Genomic DNA, 13,462 nt, shown 5'->3' with positions numbered 1-13,462 from the left:
CTGCAGTGATTTGATCAATAAAAGGTATTTAAATATATGACACTGACATACTGTGGAATGTATGACATTCCCCAGTGGCAAGTTTTCTAGTTTCACAAATATGGCTATAATGCATGTTGTTATATTGTGAACCAGGATGATGTCTGCCTCTTGCTATTACACACACATAAGTGCTTGTTGAAATACTTCCAATTTCTGGGGCTCTAAAGGGGCATCCAGCGTTCCCCTTTCTCCTCTGCAGTTAAAATATGAAGCTGTTAGTAAAAGGGTAATGAATGTGCAGTACAACGAAGTATATAAAAGATATTTTTTTCCAACCCATTTAAAAAGCTCAGGAACAAAAGGAAGATGACTGAGGTTGGGTTTTCAATGACTTGTGTTAGAGTTGCTGGCTCTCCAGAAAGGTGTCGTTTAAGAAAAAAAAAAAAAAAAGGTAGAAGATAGCCTTTAGTCATGGAGACTTAAAACAAGAACTCAAGAACAGTTGGCATAAGAAAAATTAGCTGTCCTGAGATGTGTGAATTAAAATAAAATGATGAAGCTAACTTGTAATAGCTTTATAAGTTCACATATTTCAGAAAAGAAAAGGTGAGAGAGTTTGTTATTTCCATATGACCTGTACAAGGGCTTGGCAAATTGCCAGCCCCTTCAGGAAAATGTTCTCTCTACAAATGCAAAAGTAAATATTTCTGAAACATTTTTTTTTTTTAGCTTTTAAGATTATGACCATCTGCGCTACTTCTGCATATCTCTGATTCACATATACATTAATTTACTGGATACCTTCTTCATACCAAACACTTAAGTAGGCACTTTGTGATCAGAAACCAGAAATACTGAATGAAATAAGACTTAAAAATGCCAGACTTACCTGCTTTTGAGTCTGCCTGCCTGAGCTGCCAGTCATTTACATTATGCTCCAGATGGAGGATGTCTACTCATTTTATGTACATTTTGTTCCCACTAACAACCAGTCCCAAAGTTATTTCATGTTGTTATGCGGGTTTGTTATTCACTATGGGGATCTTTAGAACAGCACAGGGCGCTTACTTCTGTATTCAAGCAGTATGTGGAGAATATTTCATGTATGTTGTACCTAAATCCAGAGTAAACTTGGGTCTTAACAAAATCCAATGCAAGGAGTTTTTAACTGTAATAGACTTGTTCTTCATAAAAAAAATGAGGAGCACCAAATTATTTGACCACATTATAAATGAAATACTGCTTTTTCTAATGGCATTCTCTCTCTCTCTCTCTCTCTATTAAATTTGAATTCAGTTAGCCAACATACAGTACGTCATTAGTTTCAGATGTAGTTTTCAATAATTCATCGGTTGCATATAACACCCAGTGCTCATCCCATCATGTGCCCTCCATAATGCCTACCACCCAGTTACCCCATACCCTCACCCCTCTCCCCTTCAGCAATCCTCAGTTTGTTTCCCAGAGCTAAGAACCTCTCATGGTTTGTCTCCCTTTCTAATTTTTTTCCCATTAAAATTTCCCTCCTTGCTTTGTGATCCTCTGCTTTATTTCTTATATTCTGCATGAGTGAAACCATATGATAATTGTCTTTTCTCCAACTGACTTATTTCACTCAGCATAATACCCTCTAGTTCCATCCCTGTCAATGTAAATGGTAGATATCCATCCTACCTTTCTGATGGCTAAGTAATATTCCATTGTATATTTATATACCATATCTTCTTTATCTACTCATCTGTGGAAGGACATCATGGCTCCTTCCATAGTTTGGCAATTGTGGACATTGCTGCTATGAACATTGGGTGCAGGTGTCCCTTCATTTCACTATGTCAGTATCGTTGGTATTTTGTCTTGTGCAATCTTTTAAATTATACTAAAAGAAAAGTCCTCTTTAAAAATCAGGATTGGATAGGCTGCTAAAGCTTAAGTAGTTACACTTGACATTAACATGTTCTTCTGTGACATCTTGATAGTTATTATTTAAATCAGATTGCCTTTATTCAGTGTGTTTAACTTTTGTTTCTGATACCTTATCTTGCAATGCTCATGGGTTTAATATTATTTATTTCCTGAGCTCTACCCTTTCACAACTGTTAGAGTTTTCTGATTGTTCACATCTGGTATTGCTGTTTGATTGAGCTTAGGGCATCTCACTCTTTAAATCTCAATTTGTTCTTTCCTTTCTTCAGTATTCTCTGCTCTTCTTGACCGTGGTCCTAGGGTTAGTTTGTTTCCCTTTTATTGTTTAATAAGCATTCCTTGTAGGTTTCTTAAGATTTTTAATTATGGTTCAGCAGTTTTTATTTTTTAAAACTTTTAAATATGATTAAGTACTCAAAAGTAGTTAAAATTATATGATTAGGTAAACTCTCAGAAATGCATAGAATTCTTATATTGAATTTTATATAATACATAAAAGTATAAGTGTACATGTTTAACATTACATGTAGAAATTCTAGACTTAATTATAAGAAGGCTAAGTAAATAAATGCTCCAAGACAAAATTCATATACAGTCACTATGATCTTGATGCCTGTCATTGTCAATATTTATAAATCAACAGTTGTGATTTTCACATAAACACTTGTATAACTTGAGTGATTTTTTTTTTCCACTGGATTTTCAGACTTTCCCACTGAAAACTTCTTGCTGTCCCTTGGAGAAAATATTAAAAATTATTTACAGAGAAATTATGTCTTCCTTTTTCTAGTCACCCACATTTTTTTAAAGATTTATTTATTTATTTATTTATTTATTTATTTATCTATTTATTTATTTAATTTATGAGAGAGAGGGAGAGAGAGAGAGAGTCAGGGAGAGACACAGGCAGAGGGAGAAGCAGGCTCCATGCCAGGAGCCCGACGTGGGACTCGATCCCCCGGGACTCCAGGATCGCGCGCTGGGCCATAGACAGGCGCCAAACCACTGAGCCACCCAGGGATCCCCTCCCCTTTTTTTAAAGATTTATTTATGTCACCCACATTTAAAACTTTGTGTCATCCTTAACTGTCTCTTTCCATTATCCTCTCCTTCAGTCACTCAATCCTACAAATTTCCTAGAAAATGACCTTAGCTTCCTTCATTTCCTTTAAATTTCTACTGAAACTCTCATTTAGTCATATCCAGATTCCTAGAAAAATGCTCCTCCCTCCTTGGCTGGACATTAAAAATACTCCACACTCTGGCTCAGGTCACCTTTCCAGGTTCAATTCCCATTGGCCTTCCATTTGAATTGTCTACATCATTTCTCTTGTCCACTTGTCATCATTTTAACATGTCACATATATTTCTATAGCTGTATCCTTTCCTGCCTAGAATCTCCATCCCACTCCCTTTCTTTTCTAAGGCCTCTTCAGATAGTTACCCAATAACCTGACTGACACACATCTCATAACTGGCCACCTTGTGATTTATCTTTTTATGTTGAATCAGATCTATCTCTTTAACTAGGTTCCTGGACTCATATTTATCCCATCTCTGTATCTCCAATTTCTAGAAATGCCTTTTATTTAGCAAATATTCTCATTGATTAACACTTCCCTATAAAGTGCCTAAATAATGATTACATATTTATTATTATGTCATCATGTCTCAGTGAAAATGTTATTAAATTTTCATGACTATTGTTGTTATTACAGCAATATTATTTTCCTCCATGGAACATTGCCATCACCTGGCCCTTTGAATGTAAAGACAATAATAACACAAATTTAATTAAAAAATGTTATGTACTCCCTAACCAAGTGGATTCCCTTTTCATCAATAAGACAAAAGCTCTATTGAATGTGTTATTGCACTGATAAAGTAATTTCAAAATTAGATTACGATGCAAATGAGTTGGCTAGGTTGTATTTTTATTCTTGGTAGAAATATGAGAGACCTGGCGTGTGATTGTGATGGACTTCTAGTTAAAACGGACTACTTCAGACTTCAGAAATACACTCTAAAAATGCAAGCTGGCCATTAGTAAGCTTAGTGTTGACTATGGTGCTTTTCTGTGTGGAGGAATACTAATTTGTTTTATGTCATGGATGAAGTAGGAAGAAAGCAAGCCTGGAAATTTACATGTTTTACAAATAGTGGCTGCAGGGATTCTTACTGATGTTACAAAACATGTTTCATTTCATATTAGATTTTTAATGAAGAGGCACATGAACAAGAGAAAAGTCAGTTAAATGGATGCTAAGCCAAGAGTAAAGGCAAATATGTTTCTCAAAATTATTTTTGGTTTAAGAAACCAATGCATTTGTTTTAAAAGTCATATTATTTTTGCTATTTTACTTCAATGACAAAAATATATCAATATGCTGAAAGCTAAAGACATAATTTCCACAGACTCTTTACAATGATCCCTTTGTTGAAGAAGAAAAAGAAGAAGGGAGTAGGGGAGAGTTATTGTTAGTTAAACCAAAGTAATTTCTTTACAAAGTCATTGTCAGCAGTCTACCAGCTTAGAGCATCCAAACAGATTTTACCTTCCCTTCTGTTTTAGATTGAGATGGAGATTTTACGTACTATTTAGAAATGAAGGAGATTGTCACTCTTTATTTTAAAGATTTGCCATAATTTCAATTACCAAATATATGAAGTAAATGGCACAAAGCACTAACCTCAGCTCTTTTAAGAATGCAAGGCATTTTTTTAAATTTGGCATTTTTTTTAAGTCATAAGGAATACTATGCTTGCAAAACAATGACAGCGTATAACGAATAAAACTTTTGAAATAAAACATGATTTTTCTAAAACTATATGTATAGATGAAAATATCTAATAGCTTTTACATACCACCTTAGATTTGTTTCTGGGAATTATAAGTTGTTTTAAATTGGATTAAATTGCACAACACACATATGAGAAAAATATTTCATAAATTACATGGAGTAGGTGTAAATAATGTGCCAGGTTCCAGACTTTAAGATCATAATATCACATCTCTGAAGACATCTTACCAATTATCCTTTGAATTTTTGAAGTTTTGAAGTAATCACAATATAAACATAAACTAGCATGAATTCAATTTTATGAAAAAAAATTACAACACATTTTAAAGACCTCTTTATACCCCAAATTGATATAATGATGACAAAAATCTTTGAAGTTGTATACCATGTGGTCTATTATCAGAATAAATTTATGTGAGAAAATAGAAAACAGGGATCCCTGGGTGGCGCAGCGGTTTGGCGCCTGCCTTTGGCCCAGGGCGCGATCCTGGAGACCCGGGATCGAATCCCACGTCGGGCTCCCGGTGCATGGAGCCTGCTTCTCCCTCTGCCTGTGTCTCTGCCTCTCTCTCTCTCTCTCTCTCTCTCTGTGACTATCATAAATAAATAAAAATTTAAAAAAAAAAAAGAAAATAGAAAACACAAAGGAAGAGATATAAAAAAAATGTAATGGCAAGTGCCTAAATATTTCTTGGCTTGTAAGATCGCATGTGGCATTTACTGAAGTATATATTTGAGATTCAGGTCCTTGAAGGCAAACTCTTATCTTATGACAAGGCTCTTAAATTTCATGTTTGGTGCAACATGTAGCCGATAGTATATTTGTTGGATTCAGTTGAAAACCCGTAGCACCAACTGGTTTTTTTTAAGATTGATTTATTGATTTATTGATTTAAGAGAGAGCACAAGCAGGAGGGGTAGAAGGAGAGAGACTCTCAAGCAGACTCTACACTGAGCATGGAGCCCAATATGGGGCTTGATATCACGATCCTGAGATCATGGCCTTAGCCAAAACCAAGTTAGATGCTTAACCAACTGTGCCACCCAGGCACCTCTGCAGCAACTATTGTAATAACTGTTGAACTATATGAGAGGCTGATATACGTGATCCATCCCCCCTTGGGAAAGAATTAGAAAACCAATTTAGCTCTTTCTGGAGCTATCTTAACAAACATGGGATGAACCTGATTATATTAATTCCATTTGATGTTCCCATACATAGAGTAACAAAATCTGCTTGGATTTCCATTTAAACATCTAAAATACAGACTTTGGAGAGCAAGAAATATCTTTTATTCATTTTTATGTCACCCCAATTTATCTAATAGAACTTCATACATAGTAGAAATTAAATAAATGTCTGTTAGACTGGTATTATATCTAATCCTCCAAATACAAATTGAAAACACTTTCTCAATGTGGTTTTCATATTTTTATTAAAGAATTGTATATATACATATCTATATAACTGAATATACACACATTTTCATATATATGCGTATATATATATGGTAAATAGATGTGAAAACATGTTTCAGAAGATGTGTCATTCTTACAACCTTTGGAGTTAACTTTTAGTTTGATACATAGATTGAAATAACATATTTTATGTGTTTTCCGTAAGTAATCCCACTACAATTTTTGATTTAAATATAATTTTGATAAAGGAAAGAGTAGGAATTCAAGTAAAAAGAGATCTACTTCACATGCACCATCAAGAGTCATTTCAATCATGTGTTTTTCTATATTGAGTTTTGGGAAAGGGCTTACAAGAGCTCTCTTTTGAAACCTTTTGATATTCAGCAAACATACAGTCAATGCAGTAGATTTTTAAATTTATCTTGATGCTTGAAGGTTGGTCTTGGGCCTGTTCTATTTGATTCATTTCTTTGTTAGTTTTCCAGGCAAGGATTAGGGAAATGTTAATCAAATATACTAACAGTTTTAAATGCATTGAATTAAGCTTTATTTGGTGGAGATAGGAATAAAATTCAATAAATTGCTTTCATAAATCATCTCACAAAAATCCATGGTTACGTCGAACACAATGGGAACTAGTATAAAGAAATTATCCTCTACTTCCACATCTCCCATCCCTTCCTAACTTCAGGTGGCTTCTCGGCCCCAGTATACCACTAAAGATGTTCTCAGTACCAACTTTCTATAGACTTAATGGTTGCCAGGTGTATATGTCAGTGTTCTCCAGAGAAACAGAACTAACAGGATAAGGATGAGGAGGTTATTATACTAATTGTCTCACACAAGTATGGAGGCTAAGAAGTCCCATAATCTGAAGTCCACAAGCTAGAAAATTAGAAAGATAGAAAGAAAATTAGAAAATTCGTAATTTAGCCCAGTTCTGAAGGCCCAAGAATGAGGAACACTGATGTCCAATGGCAGGAGATGATGAAAGTCTCAGCTCAAGCAGATAGAATGGATTCAATTTTCCTTCACCTTTTTGTTCTCTTCTGGACCTCTAGATTGAATGATGGCCACCTGCATTGGTAAAGGAAATCTTTACTCAATTTACTGACTCAAATGATAATCTCTTTCAGGGATACTCTCATAGACACACCCAGAAATAATGTTTTGCCCACTATTTGGGGATCTTTAGCCCACTCAAGTTTGCACGAAATTATCTATCACGCTAGGTATGTTAGTTTTCTATTTCTGTTGCAGAGAAGGAACATCCAGCTAATAGTCCCCAGTGAGGATGAAGAACTGCCAAGATCAGCCCGCACACCTCAGCCCACTGCATCTTCTATGGGTTTAGAGTCATCAAGGAGGCCTCAAAACACAAAGGTTGGAACAATGCTTTACTCACAGAAAGAAAAGACGCAGCACAATCAGCATATGTAGTGTGCATCAGTCTCCTGTGGACAGTGGGTCCCTCCTGATAGCCAGCATGAGGTGAGGGAGTGCAGTTGCCCCTCTCATGCTACAAGCTAATATCCCTTTACCGTGAAACAAGGGAGGGCAGATATACTGGTGGGGCTGGCCAGGTGCCATATAGTACACACACATACACACACACAGACACGAACAATACAAGGAAGTTCACCATAGCTAGAACTAGTGAATGATTTTTCCTAATAAGGAAGAAAATCTGGGGACAAGCAACACAGAGCTCCAACACCCATTTTCTGCACAGGGGAATGTTCCAGGCCTAGAATGCTGATTGCACAATCCTGGAGAGGGACAGCAAGTCTTCTGACAGCTGCTTCCCCAACAGTTGTCCTAATAAATTACTGCAAACTTTGTAACTGAAAACAATACAAATTGATTATCTCACAGTTCTGTGGTTTGGAAGTCTGGGCACAACATAGTTTAGCTGGGTTTTCTGTTGAAATCAAGGAGTCAGCAGGGCTGAGCTCTTACCTGGAAGTACTAGAGAAGATTCCCTTACCAAGTTTATTTAGATTATTGGAACAACTCAGTTCCTTGTTGTTGTAGGACTGAGGTTCCCAATTTTTTGACACATGTCCCTTTCATCATCAGTCTAACAACAGTACACGGAATCCTTTTCTTTGAATCTGTACCACCCTTTCTACTATCAGCTGGAGAAAAATCTCTGCTTTTCAGAGGTAGTGTGATTAGATTAGGCCTACACAGATAATCCAGGAGAATATCTCCTTTTTAAGATCACTTAGTTGGTAACCTTACTTATATCTCTTACACAATCTAATAAATTTACAAGAATAACACGGGAGATTGAAGGGCAGGGAGACCAAATTTTGTCTTCTACCAGGTCTAGTTGGTCCTCTATAGGCCTCAACCTCACTGGCCTTTCTGCAACATCTGACACTGAATTAATTATTCCTTCATTGAAGGTCTGCTTTCTTAGATAAAAAAATAATTTTATGTTGTTTCTTCCAAGGGATGCAGCTTTACCTTTTTTTTTCTTTTCTTTTTTTTTTTTTTTTTTTTTTTTTTACAGTTCTTTATACTCTCCCCTTCCTGAGTTCATTCCCTTTTAAATATTGGTGTTTCCCATCCTTTCTCAGCATAAGTCTCTTTTTATCTTTCACTTGCTAGACTTTACCCATGCTCAAGATTTCAACACCACTTTTACTCATGATCCCCAAATCTGTCTCATCCAATTTAACAAGCATTTACTGAGGATCTGGATTTCCTGTTAGGCTGAATGTTCCAGAAGGGCAAGGATCAGAATAGTACTGTTCATTGGGAATTCCCAGCATCTATTTTTGTGTATAGCATGGGATATATTTTTAAAAATATTTATTGATTGATAAATGAATTTTAAAAAAGAATGAATAAATAAAGAGCTTTAATACAAACATAAAATGAGAATACAATGCAATAAATGATACAGTTAACAATGCCAAGGGATCCTGCACAGAAAATGAACATTTAAGTCAGTGTGAGGTTTCAAGGAACATTCCTGGAGATGATGATGCCTAGAGACTGAATGATGGACACAAATCCAAGATTAGAATTGTTTTCTGATTCCAAGCATATATTCCGGACATTAACCTCAAATGAAAGTCTCACTCATTCTGTAGAATTGTTGCTTTCCCTTGTATTCTCTTAGAGGAAGATATTGCATCAGTCTAGTCCCCCAAACCAGACCTTGAGATTCAACTTCTCCCCCGTCCCCTTAACTTTGCCCTGCTCTAACCAAGGAGTAGCTTCTATAGATTGTCTTCAACCTCTTTGAGTCCTTCCCTTAAGTACACATTCCCCTTGATTATCATAACAACCAGCTGATATCTAGGTCACTAATGTCACTCTCCTCTCATTCATTCTCAACTCTGTCATTCATGTGATCTTTCTGAAATGTAGATATTACCAGAACACCCCTGTTTATAAACTCATCCTACATGATCAAGTCTGAACTTTGCATGAGGCAAACCTGGTTCTGTCCTGCCTTTCCATCTTCTTGTTGTCCAGTGTACTCTACAGTCCATGTGGACCAAAATGCCTTCTAAGACACAAATATGCCAACTATCCACATATGACAGTGATGCATGCTGGTCCCTTTGCTTTAAATGCTCAAACCAGTCTCCTAGAACTATTGTTGCCTGGGAACTCAAATTCATCCTTCAAATTTCCTAGTAAGCTTTTACCTTCCCTGGGAGCCCTCTTTGGGTACTCCTCAGCCACCTCCACTTATTTTAGGTGCATACATCTCTCTTTTGTATTCCCAGGGTACCTTGTGCCTTTGTACTTTGAGCTTTGTAATTACCCACGTTTTTGGAAACTTGTGAATTACTTATCTGTCTCCCCCTGAGTAGGCAATGAGTTTCAGGTGGGCAGGAGCTCTCTTTTACTTATCATTGTATCCCCATGTTTCCTTAATAATATTGTTAAATATGCTATTTTGTCACTGTGCTATTCTGAGGATTTTACAAATATTAGCTCTTTTAGTTCTCAAACTAAACTGAGTACCATTATTATCCCATTTTGCAGAGGAGGAAATAAATACAGAAATTTTAAATAAACTTACCCAAATGTGTCTAACTGGTGACAGTGGCAGTCCTACCCCTAGCACTGGCCCTAGGCAGTCTGGCTCTTCTCTTTCTGCTCTTAATCTATATATTCTGTGGCCTTTTCTAGAAAATTTGCTATTTTCAAGTTCCTCAACTAGAATGTGAGCTATTCTGTAAACAGTGACAGGTTCTTTGTATCTTCTACCTCTTTATCCCCTCCCACTGCATATGCATAGAAACTCATAGCACCTAACTTATTAAATGAACATAAGCGTGCTCAAAAAATTGGATTTCTTTTTTTTAAATATTTTATTTATTTATTCTTGAGAAAAACAGAGAGAGAGGCAGAGACACAGAGAGAGAAGCAGACTCGCCACAGAGAGAGAGGCAGAGACAGAGAGAAGCAGACTCGCCACAAGAGTCTATCCCCAGGATGGAGATCACGCCCTGAGCCAAAGGTTGACGCTCAACCCCTGAGCCCCCTGAGGGTCCCAGATTTATTTTTCTTTCATTAGTCTCCCATCCTTAAATTTTCAGTAAATCAATTTAGCATTTATTTTACTTTTGAAATCTCCTTCAAAATATTTCTTAGGCCACTTTTACTTTGTAATATTTTACTTTTTTCATATTTTAGCTGATTTTTCCTGATACTTGCTTAGTTTTTCCTACCAATTCATAAAGAACAAATGAAAAACCCCTACAAAAATGTTCAAAACAAGTTTCCTACCTTTTTTCCTGTTGTCTTACCAGTGATTCCAAAAGTGGAAACTCAAACCCTGCTATAGGCTTATTGTTTACTATGAAGAGAAGGAGGGCTGGCTTGAATCACCTGCTCAGACCAATGCAGTGTGTCAGTGAAGGTGTTTTTTCCAACAAGATTCAGGGTAGGAAAGGGGTCTCAGTGTGTAAATATTCATTATATCACTTTGAGGAGGAAACTAGTGGAAAATATTTATAGCTTTTCTTTCCCACGGGGGGTGTGAGAATCCTAGTATGAAGGAGACCTTCCTGTAGCCAGAGGCCGTGACTCGGTGTTTGGACTGACTCTGCAACATTAGCTTCCAGTTAATGGGAACTGTCAGCTACAGTGCACCAAGCTGTCACTTTTATAGTATACGTGTTAAAGCCAAAATGATGAAATGCAATTTCTCCTTGATATGCCACCATTCCCATCGCTAAAACTATCAGAAATTATGGAGGGATTCAATATCCAAGGTAACAGTTTCAAAGGAAAAAGAAAATGACCAGAGTCTTGTTACTGTTGTCAGTGATTCTATTATCATACTTCCATATTATGTTAAGAAGCATCATGGAAGTACACCAATGTTTAAATATTCATTTGTACGACAAAGGTAGATTGCTTTTTAAGTAAAAGAAGGAAGGTAGATGTGGTAAAAGGCAAAGTAGTAAAAGGTAACAGATTGATGGTTAGCAAAGTAAATATCTATTGTTGAATTTTTAAAAATACATCTTGACTTTTGTCTGGGAAATCAGAAACATTTCAGTGACCATTCCCAGAGGTTTTTCTCATAAATGTTGTATTTAAACAGATACAGTACAAGCTTCTGGCGGTGTTGACCTTGTGTAATATGGGAATGTATGAAATGGTGGCATAGATAGTTTTTAAAATGTGCTCCAATTTGGAAATGTTTCCTTTATTATTTCACTTGTTTTTCATATTTTAACTAGGGTAACCATTAACAAATTACACACTAGGAATAGTGAATATGGCTTATGCTTTGAATCACAAATTTGTTAGACTTTGAATTGCTACAACATGATCTACTTAGTTGAGTTAGTTGAGGAGCCATCAGATTTTTATATGGTGGTTAAATGAGAAGGAGTATAGATTCATATAGTTTCTATTATTGCCATTTTCTGTTTTGAGTCTATTTCAGACATTTGTTGAGAATAATATTGGGGGGCATTTTAGAAATTAAGCTTGTTAAGTAGTCCATACAAACGTTTCTTATATAAGTTTTTCCTTTATAATCTCTATATTTTATATTGTATTTCTTTTGTTGAAGCAGTATGCAAAAATTATAAATGTTAATTTATTCATTCTGAACCTATCTGATTTTTATAGATCATGGAAAATGATGCACAGGAAATCTTAAAGCTCCACAGTGACTTATGAGAATAAGAAATCAAATATAATGAAGATTTCAGATGTCTTTCTAGCCGGTTAATAATGAAGTTAAGGAAAATGTCATATTAACTATGTGGTATGATGGAATCAAACTAAATCAAGAATGTTACAGGTTCCAAAGCCATGTGTTTAGATTTTATGGCTTTTTTTTAGTTGGTTTTCTAATGTTAAATTTAAAATAGCTAATCTATTGGTCATTCTTCTCTTCTTGACTCACTTTTATGTTTGGGGAGTCATCTAGCTCTTTTTATGTTATTATTCATTCCAGATAGCATTTTAGTTGTTTTGTGGGGCTAGTGGTAGGGTAGTATATTGGGTCACTTGATTGGTTGGTTGCTGGGTCAGTTGGTTGGGATTTGATGTATGCCGTGGTAGCTTTGGTTTTTATATGCAGCTTTTGGTGGATTGGTTGGTTGGTTGGTTGGTTGGTTGGTTGGGGGCTATAAAATGTGGATTGAAACATCTTTGTTGGGGATCCCTGGGTGGCGCAGTGGTTTAGCCCCTGCCTTTGGCCCAGGGCACGATCCTGGAGACCTAGGATCGAATCCCACGTCGGGCTCCCGGTGCATGGAGCCTGCTTCTCCCTCTGCCTGTGTCTCTGCCCCTCTCTCTCTCTCTCTCTCTCTCTGTGACTATCATAAATAAATATATAAATAAATAAATAAATAAATAAATAAATAAATAAATAAATAAATAAAACATCTTTGTTGGGGCACCTGGGTGGCTCAGCGGTTGAACGTCTGCCTTTGGCTCAAGGCATAATCAAGGGGTCATGGGATCAAGTCTCACATCCAGCTCCCTGCATGGAACCTGCTTCTCTCTCTGCCTGTGTCTCTGCCTCTCTCTGTGTGTGTCTCTCATGAATAATGATAATAAAAAAATAAACATCTTTGTTTTATGTGTAGGATATTAGGTGAGCTGCTTGGTTGTTTGGTTGGTTTGAGGGCATTTGCCGTAGACTGGGGTAGCTTTGGAGCAGAGGTATGAGAAGCAGTTTGGCAAGATCACTTTTAGTGGGACAGGGAAGATCTTTGTATAATTTTAGGCAAGACTTGAAATCTTTCTGTGATAGAACAAGCTGAAGATACTGTAGCTCTAAATGATAACAACCCTTATTATATGTAAAGTAAGGTATAAAAGCACAGAGTAAAATAACA

General features: G+C 36.3%; 1 long non-coding RNA gene across 17 annotated transcripts in view; it reads left to right on the top strand.

Annotated features, from left to right (window-relative positions):
* LOC102154178 overlaps positions 1–12,886 on the top strand; it is a 199,163-nt gene extending 186,277 nt beyond the window's left edge. For 7 of the 17 annotated variants that reach the window (XR_005385350.1, XR_005385351.1, XR_005385346.1 and 4 more), the window contains 2 exons: positions 7,386–7,616; positions 12,243–12,886. This is a non-coding gene — a long non-coding RNA (uncharacterized LOC102154178). Of the gene's footprint in view, positions 1–7,385; positions 7,617–7,857; positions 8,543–12,242 lie in introns of those variants that run through there. The other 10 variants (XR_005385354.1, XR_005385355.1, XR_005385352.1 and 7 more) reach the window with 5 other exon arrangements.
* The last annotated feature ends 576 nt before the right edge of the window (positions 12,887–13,462 follow it).

The sequence above is a fragment of the Canis lupus genome, chromosome 37, assembly GCF_011100685.1.
Source record: "Canis lupus familiaris isolate Mischka breed German Shepherd chromosome 37, alternate assembly UU_Cfam_GSD_1.0, whole genome shotgun sequence".
Lineage (NCBI taxonomy): Eukaryota > Metazoa > Chordata > Mammalia > Carnivora > Canidae > Canis > Canis lupus.
Note: the sequence above shows the minus strand (reverse complement) of the source record. Positions and strands in the feature narration are given on the sequence as shown.